Raw genomic sequence first — 16,568 nt, 5'->3', positions numbered from 1 at the left:
CTACTATAACAACTAAGTCTCAGTGAAGCTTTGTAGAGAACAACGGCAACAAAATATCTTCCCAAACCAGCAGCACATATCGCGTTGGCGTATAGTACCGATCGTGTTACAGCATTCCTGCTATTGTGAACAGGGTTTACATATCGTAATTAATTGTAAGATTGTGTTTTTTACGAGTATGCACGTATATCGGACTTGCGTGTTTAGTTTTCGCCTCTCATCGTTCTCATTCGTTAATGCTAAAATAGCCTACAGATTATTAATTGTGTGGCGCGTTGCTGGACGTTTTCAAATCGTCTTCGTACAAAACAAAAGGTCAACCATCCTGGCGAAAAACTAATAACATCCTCCGAACTTGCGACACAAATCCGATACCAAAAAGCAGCGTGATTATTTTGTAGTCCATGTGGATGGTTAACATATATTTTCATTACCGCAAAAAGAAGGTCATGTTTTGGGCCAAATTGAAATCCATGACCACAATGTCGTCTATATTTATGACATACGACTTATCGTCCAAAAACTCTGACAACTGAAACTCTAGTAACTAAATTGGTTAAAGGTTGTCAACTTAACCAACAAATTACTTTCACGCTCAAGGCATTTACAAACAATCCGAAACAACCGAGGTGACCCATTCAATTCGCGGAAATGACGAACCCAGATACTTTCCCTGCGCAGTATGCAATACCCAAGCAGACGCAAACCCCATTTCAATGACAATGGCGATGCATGATCGACAAGTTTGTTGCATAGCATTTCAAGCGAATGACCTCACTACGAGATAGGTTAGAATGCTTATATTCGATTACATAGCTTTTCTGATTTACATTGCTCCAAACATTTTTGCTCAATCGTCCTTAGAACAGCTGATTGCAAAAACCTAGGATGGTAACCCGTCATTAGTGAGCTTGAAATAGCCTAGGATTTTTTTGGACGTCCCAAATGAGAAAAGGTTCGGATTCGTCCGGCACATTCCTAGTATTTCTCCTGTTGTGCGCGTGAAAATAAGCGGCGTCTCAAGCATCCGTATTACTGGGCTTAAATCTAGCAGCTATTTGCTCAGTCTGCAAAAAATACTTGTGACCTTGTCATATGAATCTCAGTGTTTGGCTTACGTTACGCTTAGAGTGTTGTGTAGGCACAATACAAATTCAATTCAATGCCGGGTGGGGCGCGTCATGTAAACATTTCGCCCGTAAAGCTAGTCGTAGGTGAATAGGAGCGTATATTGTACTTGCGTGTTTAGTTTTACTTCGCCTCTTGTTGTGCTCATTCGTTTATGCTAAAATAGCCTACAGATTATTAATTGTGTGGCGCGTTGCTGGACGTTTTCAAATCGTCTTTGTACAAAACAAAAGGTCAACCATCCTGGCGAAAAACTAGAAACATCCTCCGAAGTTGTGACACAAATCCGATATTTCGGGACCAAACAGCAGCGTGATTATTTTGTAGTCCATGTCGATGGTTAAAATATATTTTTATCACCGCAAAGAAGATCATATTTTGAGCCGAATTGAAGTCCAAAACAACCGATGTAAAAAAAACAGTCATCACAAAACACAACCTTTGATAAATAGCATTAGACGACTTGTCGGGAAGCTTGGCTGCAATTCCTTGGCTGCGAAGCCTGTGAACCTTATGATTAAAACACGAAAGCTGAGATGGGCAAATACAAAGGGCCTATACGCAGTTGGACGACCCTGCCTTGCAATGCGAAAGCATGGCATTGCTTTAATATTCAACAAGCGTTTGATTTTGGTTGTTTGATACAACGTTTTACGATTTACAATAAAAGAACGTTAATTTAGGTTGGGTTTAGAAGACGTGTGTTGGTTACGTTATAGTTTAACGCTGATTTGTGATTGGTTTATAGATAACGTCCAATCAAAACGTTGTAGGCTATCAACTTTATTATTTGGTAAACATTCAACCAATTTAGTTCGATTTACGTTGATAAACGTTTTAACCCAAAGTCAACCAAACAAAAATGTTCCTTTCACGTTTGATGTTTGCCGAGTAAACTAGATGCAAGAACCAGCACGAATTCTCAAGTAGCGATTGTCAACCAAACTGGTTGCAGAGGCTTTCCCACAAGTAAATCAATGCTCGCAAGAAGAAACTAAGTCACAAACCTTCAGCGAATTATGTAGAACAAATTTTACCTTTGCTTCATAGACCATTACAGTTAATTCGCTTTCCGCAAAGACATGTCAAAGTTAAAAGTTCATTAAAAGGAGACTTATTAGTCAAGCAATACCCTTGTTTAAATATTTAGTTCGTGCAGAAACTTTACGACCAAACCTTACATCTCAATACAAAAACTTGAACGCGACATTGTTTTGCAGAGACCCAGCATACGGTTAAATTGCGAACTCTCATTAAAACGCTTTGGTTTGAGAATGACGTTGATGCTTAGGACATGTTCTAACCAATCGAGTGATATAAAATTGACTTTCACTTGAAGTATAAGTGTCTTTAAATCGTATGCGCAGCCTCCCAGCAAACGTCAAACGTAGAAGGAACTTTTTTGTTACGTTGACTTTTGGTTTGAAACGTTCATTAACGTAAATCGGACCAAAAAATGCAAATGGTTGCATGTTTTCCCAATATTAACGTTGGGTGGCAATAGAGAGTCTTTTCACTATCACTGCGGTTGACAACGCGGATGATTGCCAGCTTCTGTTATCTGATGACACCTAACGAGTGACCAACAATAAAGTTCAAGCCACTTGGTGACGCAAATCAAGGTTAATTCTTGTCAACAATAAACATGGGGTAAAATGAGCACAAGATATTTGGGACTAAAGGATAAGTGAAGAGACCCCATAGCCCCTTGTTTAAAAGCATGTGTACATATCACCAATAGAAACCAAGCTAAGGAGCTTCCAAAGTAAACTAAATCTTAATGCCGTGACAACCAACGAGCAACTACATTTTTTTGGGAGAATGGAGAGTAACATGTGCGTTTTTTTGCAAGAAGCAGGTGGAAACTGTGTGTCATCTTTTTTGTTCGTGCCCCGTTGTCATTGTGTACTGGGAGGATATTATTTCATTTTTAAGCGCAAGAATCCGACAAAATCTAAACTTAACAGATTCAGAAAAAATATTTGGAATTCATTTTGATATACCAAGTAAACTTTGTTTAAATTGTGCGTTGTTATGTGCAAGATATATTATTTACATGAGCAAGTATGCGGAAACGAACCCGACCTTTACGAAATTTGTTTTATTTGATGCTTTCAGAATAGTATACTGATGATTTTTTTATAATCATTTGATTTTGCGCAATTTTTTTTCATAAAAACTGTTGTTGGCCTTAATAAGGCAAATTTTGACAATAATTGGCCTGAAATGACACGTAACTTGAATAGCATACACCGAAAATCAATTTTTCGAAGTCCAAATTTTAAATTGATTATCTTTTTATACAAAGAAGATACCAAAACGATGTTCACCCTTCGCCTCTTTACTCCTGAACTTATACGTCATAAAGTCGTCTGGGTAACCTGCGGGTTTTTGGTTTGTCTAATAGCATGTGCTGACTATACGTGATATGGAAGACGGAACGTTTCGCCCAAGATAAATGTTCTTCAAGGTTTGCATTATAATTGCCACTATTTAGCTTTTAGCTGCGAATCGAACAACCGTAATCTTTTACTCGGGCTACCCCTGAAGAAAGAATTTATGGAAAGTGTAAACTTGCAACTGTGTGGCTGTAACACGGTTTTTGTTTCAACACTGTTTGAGCCGTATGAGGTCCAACATTGTGTGCGTGTTCTGCTTCACTATGTATATAGAGTAAGGCGTTACTTCTACTATATTTCTCTGCACGACAAACAAGAGGAGTCGCAAATCAAATATATTTGTTTATTGGGAGGTCGCCAAATGAAAGAGCCCAAAATTTTCGTTGTGATCAGAGTGTCGATTTATGCCTTTTTCGCCATTCTAGGTGTTCGACACGCGACGCCACTGTTCGACACGGAATAAATTTTAAGTGACCGGTATACAGTACCTCGAACAGATCAACGCTATTGTTATCTACCAAAAGTCCATAAATTGAATTACTATAATTACTGAATTTAGCCTAATGTATCGCCTATCTTGCAACCTTCACATCGATCTCACTAGTTTTCTTTTTTCGAAGATAGGACGGCAACGATTTTCCTCCTGGTGGCAAAAGTGGTTCGAGGACGTTGGTGCCAGCATAAGTCGTTAATTTCAAAACGAAACAACTTTTTGGGAAGAAATTTTGTTTTTTCAAATCGAACAACAGTATTTAATTGACGGTTACGTAGTGTTTAAAACCTAATGACATCATCGTTTGGGATCCCCACCTAAAAATTGGTCTGTATAGATTGCTAAATAAACGCAATCGCAATGAATTTTTGGACAAAATCCATGCAAAAACCAGCGAAAACGTTCAGTGAATAAGCACGTTAAACCTAAAACTAACCATTGTTTTCAAACATGGAGCATTGTTACCGAACACGAAGCATTGTTACCAAACAAGTACCAATTTTCGTTCAATCGAAGTCGGACCTAAAAAGAGACATAGCAGCCTACAACATGCAAGGTTTTTTATTGTTTTGACGTTATTTTAACATGCATTCCAAACTTACGCAAGTACAAGAATCCTGTGATCCTGGTCGTTCTCATGCGTTAGTTACCAGTTAGGACATTTTACTATTCGACACGCTCGACAATTTTACTCAAGATGTTCGACACGCAGAAAAAAATCGACGCCCTGGGATGATTGTTTCAAATAGGCTAACATTTTATATGAACCTAAGCAACTTCAAGACGCCAAACAAATAAACACTAGAAACTTGAGTGCCAGAAGAACAATTCTGATTAATAAGTATGCCTGGCAGCAAAAAATAGCAGTATAAAACTACTATCTAACGAATTACTCATTTTTGACATTATAGATAAAAACAATAGCGTGTGTGAACTTGGTAAAATGTAGCTTTTAACCATGATTTGCAAGAAAAAAAGAATCACACAAAGGCAGCAAGGACGGCAAGGAGTTGTGGACAATGCTGCATATCCTTTATATTTCATCCAAAAGAACATCCGAGGTGGGAGCCATAACCACAGACTGCAATATCTGTGGTGATTCAAAGACACGAAGCAAGTCCTCTGTAATACAAATACAAGTGTACAAGTCTATTTTTTCCAACAATTGCTTTTAATATGTTGTGGCTAAATTAATTTATCAGACAAATCGTCTCATGCCCAACTTCTGTTAAACACTTTTTTGACATGACTATAGTAGCAGTTAAAAACCTAATTTTACCAAGGTACCGAAAACCAAACAGGAAAGATTAATTTCACAATAAAAACAGGCACCAAACCCATAAGATGGTAACACAGCGGTTCGTCTATGATAGAAGCCAATAAAATCATTTTTTTCTTTACATTTTTCAAAACTTTTCTTATTGTTATGTTTGGTAAAGACAGGACTGTAGGCTATGTTTGTAATTTCTCTGTCGGGTCATCCTCACTTTAGATTAAGCTATTTGCATCACAATTTTTAACTTACCAGGAATTGGAGTTGCACCTGCCCGAACTACCTGCTTCAAACGTTGAACTAAGTTCCCATTTATCATGTACCACAATCGCTGAGCTACCTCTTGTTGCACCTACAGATACATAGTGATAAAAAGTGAACAGAACAGTCAACAGGATTGAAAGAATACAAGAAGTTACTTTATTGCCAGGTGATTTTACAAAAATTGATATCAAATCTATATTTAAGCACAATATTCGGAAAAAGAGGTCGAAATTACAGCCAAATGCACAATTGCTGGCCAAGCCGTTTTGAATTTGGTCAAATTTAAGAATTTGGTAGGAAAATGGCCGATCTGGCACAGGTTACTTTAAATGTTTCTAGAACCAACAGAAGATAATTAGGGAAAATACTATTACACTGCGACACAGATTAGTCGGCATACTTGATCCACATTTAAGCCTGTGCAAAATAGAAATCTGTGCGAATGTTAACGGTCACGTGTTAACAAAGTAACCATGCACCTGTTATTTTTGGTTATATATTTGAATTTAAATACTAGGCGTATATGTGGATCAAGTATTCTCCTATTTATGTGACCCGGTGTTAATATTTTCCGAAAATTATGTTATTGTTCAATCATAGAAACTATCGACTGCAGTCAGTATAGTGTACATTTTATGCGATTTTGAACCCTACTGGTGAAAAATTTTTAGTGTTTCGTGGTTATACTGAATAGAAAACCAATATGTGTTAGACATTCGTTTATGTTTTTGTATTGAAGGCAGTGATCTATCAGTTGGCAAACGCTACAAGTCGAAAAAGCGCACGAATCATCCGTTGTGTTCAGCCAACCGTTTACTTGCTGGTTCGTGTTTGTCTGTCAGAAAGTTTAAGCAATAAAAAGAAGTGTGACGTGACCATTAACAGGAAAAGCAAGAACTTAATGTGAGATGTCTCGCGTAAGGCACAATCAAAATGTAAGTAAGATGAAACATTTTCTATGTAAATCGCAAACAAATTAGTTTGTATAGATGGAGGTTTCTTTTGCCGTTTTTCTGCTATTTTCTCATAACAATGTGTAACATTGAACACAATTAGTATTTTTCCCAAGGTTAATGTGTGGTAGTAGAAAGTTGTTAAAGCTTAAGCGTTTTTTATATGTTCATGTTTGGTTAATTTGTTTTGCGTGTCAGTAAATATTATCAGGAAATTTTCATGACATTTTTTCCAATGTGGCATTCACGTGTGTAAAACAACTACAGCCTGAAATTACTCATTCAATATTATGACCATTAGCCGTCACACTTACCATTGTAAATTAATTGAATTTACGAGCACTTGTAGTCGCATTTACCGGCAAACTGTTAAATCTTTGCTTATTCTATCGTAAGGTTTCTGACCATAAATGTAACAAACATGGATAGATCACTGATATGTACTGAGTAATACTGAGTTTGTGATTGCCGAACAAGACAACCTTATGATAGGCAGAATGCAGGCTTACCACATAAATTTATGTTTGTGCTTCTGGTAATTTGCTTTGCATAGATACCTTCTTTGCGATATTTATATTACCGCATGCCTACAAACCTTTTGTATATTACTTGGGCCCAGTCACTTTGAACAATACACATTAAACTGTGGGGGCTCAACAAACAGTGGATACTGTAATTGTGAAGTACGCACAACAAAACAATTGTGGGTTTCCGCGACTAAGTGAATTCTCACTTTGTTTTCACTGTGTGTCCTGCGATTGTTTAATTATCATGGTTTGGAACGGTTTATTCATTCAAGTAATGTACCAAAATCAAAACTTTCCGCTAAAGAAAAACATTCTGCTATACCAACAACAACATGTGGACTTAACGGATAAATTTCGTTACTATGAAAGATAATCACACAATCTTACAAACTAGCCTTGAAATAACACAGAATCAACAACGTCCTATGATCGTTCAGTGACGGTACAATAAAACTGTTATGGAGATGGACTATTTTTGTGATGTATATAAGTCTTATCATGGTCGCTGAAAAAATATCCTTGGGGAGTTAATTCTGTTCATTGAAGTATTATCGTTTTGCCCATGCCCAGTACAAGATTGGCAATACACTTGGAAAATAACAACAACAAACAAGAAAACCTTAAAACCCAAAAAAGAAGTTGGTTTTTAGACAATCTGATGGTTTTTTTTGCCAAACCAACTTTGCACGATTCAGTATACACCAAAAAGCACTATGCCTGTAATTTGACTCTGCACTCGCAAGATAAGTCCTATAGGAATACGTCGGAGAATTTATAGGCCGCTTTTAACTTGGCCTAACCTGGAAACTGAAACAATCGACGCCTATGGTCCAGTCATGTACTTTTACCAACTGATTTTGCCTAAAATATGTTTGTAGGGTGACAAGTCAGAGCAAGATCTGAAAAATCAAGCTCCCGGTGAGGTTTGAACTCATGACCCTAGGCTAACCAGGCCCAACGCTCTACCAACTGAGCTACAGGAGCTCAGTGGCTTCACGGGGTATATTGTGCCTGCGAATCCAATGGCTATAAGATTTATAATTCTACTGAAACAGCAATGAATATTTAGTTTAAAGCCAAGTGGCAAAGGTGAAAAACAATCCTAACAGCATGTGAAATATAGCCTAATACTCATTAAGTGCACAGATACAGTCAAATTGTTTCATTACAATATGGTTAGGTTTGCATTTTTTGTTAAAACTCAGACAAACATACATTAACATAAGCAACTTTTTAAGTTATGTTTTTTCACAGACCAAAGTTTATTAATACACTGCACAAACTACTGCAATGTGCTACTTCTTTTTAAGATGAATTGCATGGGGAAAAAAATTTAAGCCTTTTGCAGATTCTGCAAATTTGTTTTTAAACAAACGAATCTTGACTAAAAATAAGTTGCTTTGAGACTGTTTTTTAGTAATTAGTGTGTATGTTTGTTTTAAATGAGTCAGTTTCTAAAGCAATAAGTTAATATAAGTTAAACTTTAGCATAGTTTTAGATTCTTTAAAAAAATAAACATTGTTTGACCAACATAGAAATTGACGAAACTTATAAAACCATGGCCACATTCTTGCACTCAACCATTGTACTCCAAAAATCAAGATTCAGAACTGCTTTTCTACTAGCAGAAACAGTTTTAAGCAAATGACTGCAAATTTATATCTTGCATTTCTATCAAGATAATTCTGCTACCAAAGAGAAAAACTTAAGGGTTTATAGTAAGGACCTAAAAGGTCTCATCAGTGCAGTTGGTGTGACTTTCAGACGACTTTGCTGACCAAACGGCCAAGCAAAGACTTCCACTTTGTGGTGACTATACAATCACCGCCATCCGTTGGGCACCAAACTAGGGGCAACCTTACGGAGAAAACATGATTTTATTTAAAAAATATTTTTGACTAAACTTTTTTTTCGGTGTTGCGGTTTGTTTTGCCCAGTTCCTTGAATTATGGGATAATATTTATATGAGCGTTACGACCTTTTTTGTATATTTTAATTTAATAAAATAAAAAAATCTTTTCAATAGTGCCATTACCATAAAAGCGCAGCTCTATGTCATAAAGTTTTTTATGCCATTAAACAAGGCTTGTAAAGTAATGTGCTAACTCAAATGACGATGCATGCCAAAATTTTTTACTATCCTGTTGTGTGTCAGACCTTATTCTAGTAAATACCAAGCTTTTAAACATCATTTTTACACATTAGGAAGCACTTTGAAAGGTTCACAAAACTGTGACTGGGTGCAACGAAGAGGATATGCAGACATTAGTTACGAAGTAAGTGATATTCAACACAACTTAATGTTTTACGTATGCCCTTTTCCAACAATTGGCATGGCATATTTACCATGTACTCTGTTGTTTATCCATGCACTGCACCATTTCTATGTTTTGGTAAAATTCATGTTTTTATGCTTAATCTATATTAGTGTATTAACTTACAATGTTTGTAGATCTTTCTGCAATCAAATAGTTCTGTTGCCCATCTTCTATCTCATCTTGTAGCCAATCCTACACAGCAACAATTGTATTGTAATAAACTATTAGTTTGTAAGTCGAACTTGTTTTTAATTTGAAACTGACAATTTTATAATTGTTTTTTTTTGTACCATCTGTTCTTGTTGCATTTAAATTTTCTTTTGCTTTTTAGCGTTGGCAACTAAATTTAAAAAAAGCCTACTGTTTTGTGATTAAGATATTGTTCAATACATGTCTTTTACTTCTAGGACCAAAACTTTTATCAGATGTTATATTGATGGTGTCAAGCAAGATTTGCAACATTGTGACCTGAATTTTGAATTTGGTGCTATTACAATTTGTGTGTGTCATCACTGCTCCCACCCCTGTGAGTTCTTTTTGGTTACATTTTGTAACATCTGTCTACCATGGAGCAACTTTAAATATTTTCTGTGTTAAATGTCTTTTTATGATACCACGTTGTATACGTATTAGACCTTAACAATCACTATCTTTGCAGTGCATTTGCAAACATTTGACAAGATATTTGCCTCTTCTTGTGAAGTTACCCTTTGTGTACTAAATGCGTGCATATTTTTCCTTTCCGTGTCTTCCCGTTATTTATCTCACTTCTTACCTTTGAAGTTCCACGGCAACATGAGAAATACTGCTTAAATGCCATTACCTTCTGAATAATACCTCGTCTTAATTTGCGAAACTGCTTCTTTAAAGTCATGTCTTTACTTTTCTTTCGAACTTGTCAATCTTTTTAAAGTTAAGTTGAGTGTGTTCGAAAACTAGTCGCAGTTGCAGAAAGCGAAGGTGAGTGGCGTGTCTCGACTGCCACTCACCTTCGCTTTCTGCAACTGCGACTAGTTTTCGAACACACTCAACTACAAACTTGCTTAAACCACTATAAAAAATGTTTGCTCATGCATTCTCTGATCGTACGACCATTTGAAATTGGTACAAAAGTCATACATTTTAGTTATGACGTTTATACAGTTAAGACGCTGATTTGGAGAATTTTGACTTTTCAGTTTGTTATTTCAAAACTAAAGCAAAATACTTTTTTGTATTGTTTAGTTTTTGTATTGTGACGGCCGAACTGCAGTGTTAAGCGTGCCATTGGCTTTTTTCTGTTGCGGTTACCGCCTAACATGCGCGTGTTTGGAATTGCCTGCCCTCGCCTGTTAACTTCGCCCGCATCAACCACATTACTGGTGACACCGACGCTTTAACGTTTGGAGGTCTTGAATTCGGAAATGTTACTCCATATTTAAATAAAAAAATATGCTGTAAACATGAAAATTGTGGGATATTTTAGGATGAAGATTACATTAAAACGATGGCAAGTCTAGAAGGATTTACATCAGTCAGTTGTCTTATGGGCCACAATACCGTTTCCCCAAGTATTAAAATTAGGCTTACCGAGCTAACTGCGATCGATGGCAGTCTATCAAAGTAACATACGTCATCTGTCAATGAGTTGCCACCCTGTAAAATTTGAAAATAAATAAAAAAACGTATACGTTTTAATATATATATTACAGAGAACCGATTAAAATTGTTAATATTCTGATGTGGCGGGCCGCACGAAATCACGTCGGGCCCGCGGTTTCGACCACCCCGTGAAGGACTACTAAGTGATGCTTTAATTATTAATTTTAATAACCTTTTTTTGCTCTGAGAAGTTCCATTTACAGTTGCTTAATTTCGTTAACCAATTACCTGAATAAGAGCCACTGGTCTAAACGATCTTTTTCCATGTCTGGTACTGCTAATCCCAGTATTTTACATGTGACGACAAACATTGCTTCGCAACACTGGTCACGAAAGAGAAGTTAAATTCTATATTTGCACTTCTCGTGCAATTTAAATCAACGATCCAAGCGCAAACAACAAGCCTTTAAACTTTGTACCAAAACGTAAAGCATTAGCATTTGTTCGGTGACTGTAATGTTGACAGAAACAGGCAAGTCTGGGCTATGACGTGCTAACCCGCATAACTTTCTGTTATCGGTGCCGAAGTTATTTCATTTAACTTTATCGATGACATTGGCCCAGACTAGGGTTTTTTGACGCCTGAGAACAAACCTTTCTCGTGTTTTGTCTATCCCGTATGTTGCCAACTTGACGTATATTGTTGAGTGAATTTAATGACGAAATATTAGTTTAAGTGACGTAATATTGGGGGTACGTCAACTGACCAGCAACTGCTCCAACCATGCGCACTCTCCCCCACGCCTATCCCCTTTTTCGCATGCGAATGTTTTTATTCACAGTGGCTTGACTTCGTGTTTCACGCGATATACACAACTATTCACGCGGTACACTTATTCAAACATTATTAGTAAAACTGTTTTTATACGATATACGTACCTTAATCCCAATTTTCTACCTTACAACTCGCATTACTTAACAGTAATTTCCCCACACGGAGCATAACAGTATACGTTTCATTGACTTTAAATGTTGGAACTATTCGCACTTCTTGCATTTTAACCAAACACAAACTCTTTGACCTGCATCAGAACGTAAACCATTGTCATTAGTTCGGCGAATATGCGTCACAAGTCAAGACTGTAGGGTGTTCCGTCCAAACGACTTTCTATTGTTCATGACCAGGCTATACAAACGGAAATTAAATTAGTTCGCTTGTATCCGACCGCATCGGTCCATATAGCCAGCATATCCAGGTTTACGAACTAACCCAAAGTCGAAAACGAGCGGAAATTGCTTTTCATTATTTTAAACATAATATTAACGACATATGTTTGAGGCCCCTGTTTTTTGATGCACTTCGCTTCGCACATCGTATAATATATATAATTACTACACTTATGGGCTACTGCAGTGAAAGCAATTTGCTATATTATTTATTTGCACCCATTTCTCGGCATTTGCGTCCTGATAGCCTATGTCTATGAAAAGTGCCCAAATTTTTATCTTGCTTTTGCCAGATGAAAAGCTGCGCGTCAGCTGGTAAAGACGAGCGAGACATGTTTTGTTGAAAAAATGTTTCCTATGGCATTAAACACAATGCACTCTTATCACGTTACACGCCTATATATACAAGTATAGATGTGCTACACCTGGGTGTTACATTTCTGCTCCTCCTCCCTCCTACAAGATGAGGTTGGCTGTATGTCCCCAAATGATAAAAACTTCGAATGTCCCATCTTTATAAAAAATTTTTGTTTTGGGTGGGCAAGGTCGATCTTAGACATAGGCCTGCCTATTTCACCGATATTCTCAAATTGTGCCCGCAGAAGAGCGTCTGCAGTTTGCCACCTTTTTCTTGACATTCCGGTAAAAAAAACGATCCCAACTACGGTTGTAAAATGTTGTGGTAAAAGATTTGGGTGATGAAGTGTGACAATACAGGTGACACATTGCTAGCAATTTATGTTTACATTACAATGACATACCTTAACCAGCATAAAAGGATTGACGCACATTTTTTACTTGGCCAAACTACTTTCCCCTCAATTTTTAAAGTAGGAAAATGGCCAGATTTTGCAAAATAATCCTGGAAAATTTGTTTTCCTGAAACGTTGTGACATCAAGCGATGCAACAATAGCGTAGCCATTTTGGGTTTTTACCCCTTTTCACCACCCTCATTCTGGCAGAATTCTGGCAGATTAATTTTGCTAATTTGCCACATTCTACAAGGTACAACAGGCATTTACTCAAAAATTGTTTTTTTTTTGGATCAGAATCAAATCACAGAGATGAGCAAGCAGATCAAACCTCAAAAAACATTTAAACAACATTTTCCGCAGCTGTATCAATCAAAAATATCGCGAATTAAAAAAATCGCCAGGTTTTGCGATTCAGCATAATGGCGGCATGCGAAAAACTAGTCTAATACAAAGAATTCTGCTCGGCGTTCTTGCAATAGGTGCCAATATTGACCAATATCAAGGGAACGGAAATTTAATGCTCTACAACATGCAATTAACAAATTTGAAATTAAGGTGCCGGATGACCTTCAAATCGCCCATTGAAGACGACCCGCTTTGAGCGAATCAGCAGCGTAATGGCGTAATGTCGGCATGCGAAAAACTTCCCTATTAAAACAATTCTGCTCGGCGTTCTGGCAATAGGTGCCAATATTGACCAATATCAAGAGAACGGAAATTTAATTCTCTACAACATGCAATTAACAAATTTGAAATTAAGGTGCCGGATGACCTTCAAATCGCCCATTGAAGACGACCTGCTTTAAGCGAATCAGCAGCATAATGGCGTAATGTCGGCATGCGAAAAACTTCCCTATTAAAACAATTCTGCTCGGCGTTCTAGCAATAGGTGCCAATATTGACCAATATCAAGAGAACGGAAATTTAATTCTCTACAACATGCAATTAACAAATTTGAAATTAAGGTGCCGGATGACCTTCAAATCGCCCATTGAAGACGACCTGCTTTGAGCGAATCAGCAGCATAATGGCGTAATGTCGGCATGCGAAAAACTTCCCTATTAAAACAATTCTGCTCGGCGTTCTAGCAATAGGTGCCAATATTGACCAATATCAAGAGAACGGAAATTTAATTCTCTACAACATGCAATTAACAAATTTGAAATTAAGGTGCCGGATGACCTTCAAATCGCCCATTGAAGGCGACCCGCTTTGAGCGAATCAGCAGCATAATGGCGTAATGTCGGCATGCGAAAAACTTCCCTATTAAAACAATTCTGCTCGGCGTTCTAGCAATAGGTGCCAATATTGACCAATATCAAGAGAACGGAAATTTAATTCTCTACAACATGCAATTAACAAATTTGAAATTAAGGTGCCGGATGATTTTCAAATCGCCCATTGAAGACGACCCGCTTTGAGCGAATCAGCAGCGTAATGGCGTAATGTCGGCATGCGAAAAACTTCCCTATTAAAACAATTCTGCTCGGCGTTCTGGCAATAGGTGCCAATATTGACCAATATCAAGAGAACGGAAATTTAATTCTCTACAACATGCAATTAACAAATTTGAAATTAGGGTGCCGGATGACCTTCAAATCGCCCATTGAAGACGACCCGCTTTGAGCGAATCAGCAGCATAATGGCGTAATGTCGGCATGCGAAAAACTTCCCTATGAAAACAATTCTGCTCGGCGTTCTAGCAATAGGTGCCAATATTGACCAATATCAAGAGAACGGAAATTTAATTCTCTACAACATGCAATTAACAAATTTGAAATTAAGGTGCCGGATGACCTTCAAATCGCCCATTGAAGACGACCTGCTTTGAGCGAATCAGCAGCATAATGGCGTAATGTCGGCATGCGAAAAACTTCCCTATTAAAACAATTCTGCTCGGCGTTCTAGCAATAGGTGCCAATATTGACCAATATCAAGAGAACGGAAATTTAATTCTCTACAACATGCAATTAACAAATTTGAAATTAAGGTGCCGGATGACCTTCAAATCGCCCATTGAAGACGACCTGCTTTGAGCGAATCAGCAGCATAATGGCGTAATGTCGGCATTCGAAAAACTTCCCTATTAAAACAATTCTGCTCGGCGTTCTAGCAATAGGTGCCAATATTGACCAATATCAAGAGAACGGAAATTTAATTCTCTACAACATGCAATTAACAAATTTGAAATTAAGGTGCCGGATGACCTTCAAATCGCCCATTGAAGACGACCTGCTTTGAGCGAATCAGCAGCATAATGGCGTAATGTCGGCATGCGAAAAACTTCCCCATTAAAACAAAAAATGCACTAAAACTGCACCTAACACGCTGAAAATCGCTATACCACGTGACTTTTTGCTCATTCAACCAGAAAATTGACCCCAATGCATCACCGGTTGCCTTGTGACGAAACTGAGAATCTCTATGTCGCAGGAGTACAAGACGGGCAATCCCCTCGGGCAAAACTATTTTAATAGAGTTGCTGATATGCGGTCTTTAGTCCTATTTTGATAAAATAAAGTTTGGTCCTGGCATTGAAATTCGTTTTGGTCGAAGATTGCCTTTCTTTTTGTTTGTCCCTTATGACGCATTGACGTTGATGAGGACATATTATTGACATCGCCATACTTTTGACACAATGTAAGGTTTACAAAGAAATAAGAGTCTTCAATATTTTGCTATGGAACAACCGACGAATTTAAGAGCACCTCAAATCTGTTTTGGTGCAGAAATCGTGTTTGGAGATTGGTTTTGTTTGGTTAAAAGGTTTGGATAACAGCGCTTGAAATTAAGAGGCAACATATGATTCTCATTATCTATCATACCCCCGCCCATGCAAAATTTAAGATATGGTAACGCTTTTATTTCTTTCCTATTATGGCTATGGTTATCTTCCCGATAAGGGTTATTCCTCTGGTCGCCCAAAGGTTCATAACTATGTTGGCTTTTTCAGGGAAGGGAGAAAGTTTAATTCAATTATTTTTTTAAGATTTTTGAGAAATCAGTATCCGAACCTTTTGTAAAAACAATGCAAACAGGGATGATTTTTATTCATGCAGACCACGAACAAAGTTAAGGAGAGTGGGTCATCTTGGCCACGTTCTATGTCAAACGATTCCAAGAAATATGGTGTCGAAAATTTGCATGTAGGCCTATGTGGAAACATGGTAATGGTCCCTAATGTCGATAATGTCGAACAGCAACCGGATATTTGACCCTATATATCGGTGCGATTGGAAGCCGTGTCGCTCCTTCGATAGAAAACCACGTATCTTGCGTTGTCGACTTTTAAGGAGATCTTGTAGTCCATGTTTAGCAAAGGTATCGGGCGATAATTTGGGGATCAAGAAAACCTTTCCCACTATTAGGAAACAGGGTGACAACTCCTTTACATTGTGAATAGATATTCTACCTGATTAAGTTTCTGTTCTCTTGATATTGGTCAATATTGGCACCTACACTACAAGAACGACGAGCAGAATTGTTGTAATAAGGAAGTTTTTATTGACATTACGCCATTATGCTGCTGATTCGCTCAAAGCGGGTCGTCTTCAATGGGCGATTTGAAGGTCATCCGGCACCTTAATTTCAAATTTGTTAATTGCATGTTGTAGAGAATTAAATTTCCGTTCTCATGATATTGGTCAA

General features: G+C 37.5%; 2 long non-coding RNA genes across 3 annotated transcripts; one reads left to right on the top strand and one right to left on the bottom strand.

The window, feature by feature from the left end:
- Positions 1–4,565: 4,565 nt before the first annotated feature.
- Positions 4,566–10,996, bottom strand: LOC145905342 (uncharacterized). Of its 2 annotated transcripts, XR_014402734.1 has the most exons (4): positions 10,926–10,996; positions 9,480–9,548; positions 5,546–5,645; positions 4,566–5,142 (listed from the first exon to the last, which is right to left on the bottom strand). It is a non-coding gene; the product is annotated as an uncharacterized LOC145905342 (long non-coding RNA). The 2 variants fall into 2 exon arrangements; XR_014402733.1 differs by lacking the exon at positions 10,926–10,996 and having other exon boundaries at positions 9,480–9,757.
- On the top strand, positions 6,364–10,786 carry LOC145905341 (uncharacterized). The gene is made up of 4 exons (XR_014402732.1): positions 6,364–6,492; positions 9,244–9,314; positions 9,491–9,587; positions 9,764–10,786. It is a non-coding gene; the product is annotated as an uncharacterized LOC145905341 (long non-coding RNA).
- Positions 10,997–16,568: the final 5,572 nt, after the last annotated feature.

Source organism: Ascidia mentula, chromosome 6 (assembly GCF_947561715.1).
Source record: "Ascidia mentula chromosome 6, kaAscMent1.1, whole genome shotgun sequence".
NCBI lineage: Eukaryota > Metazoa > Chordata > Ascidiacea > Phlebobranchia > Ascidiidae > Ascidia > Ascidia mentula.
The sequence above is the reverse complement of the archived record's forward strand: the minus strand, read 5'-3'. Positions and strand labels throughout refer to the sequence as shown.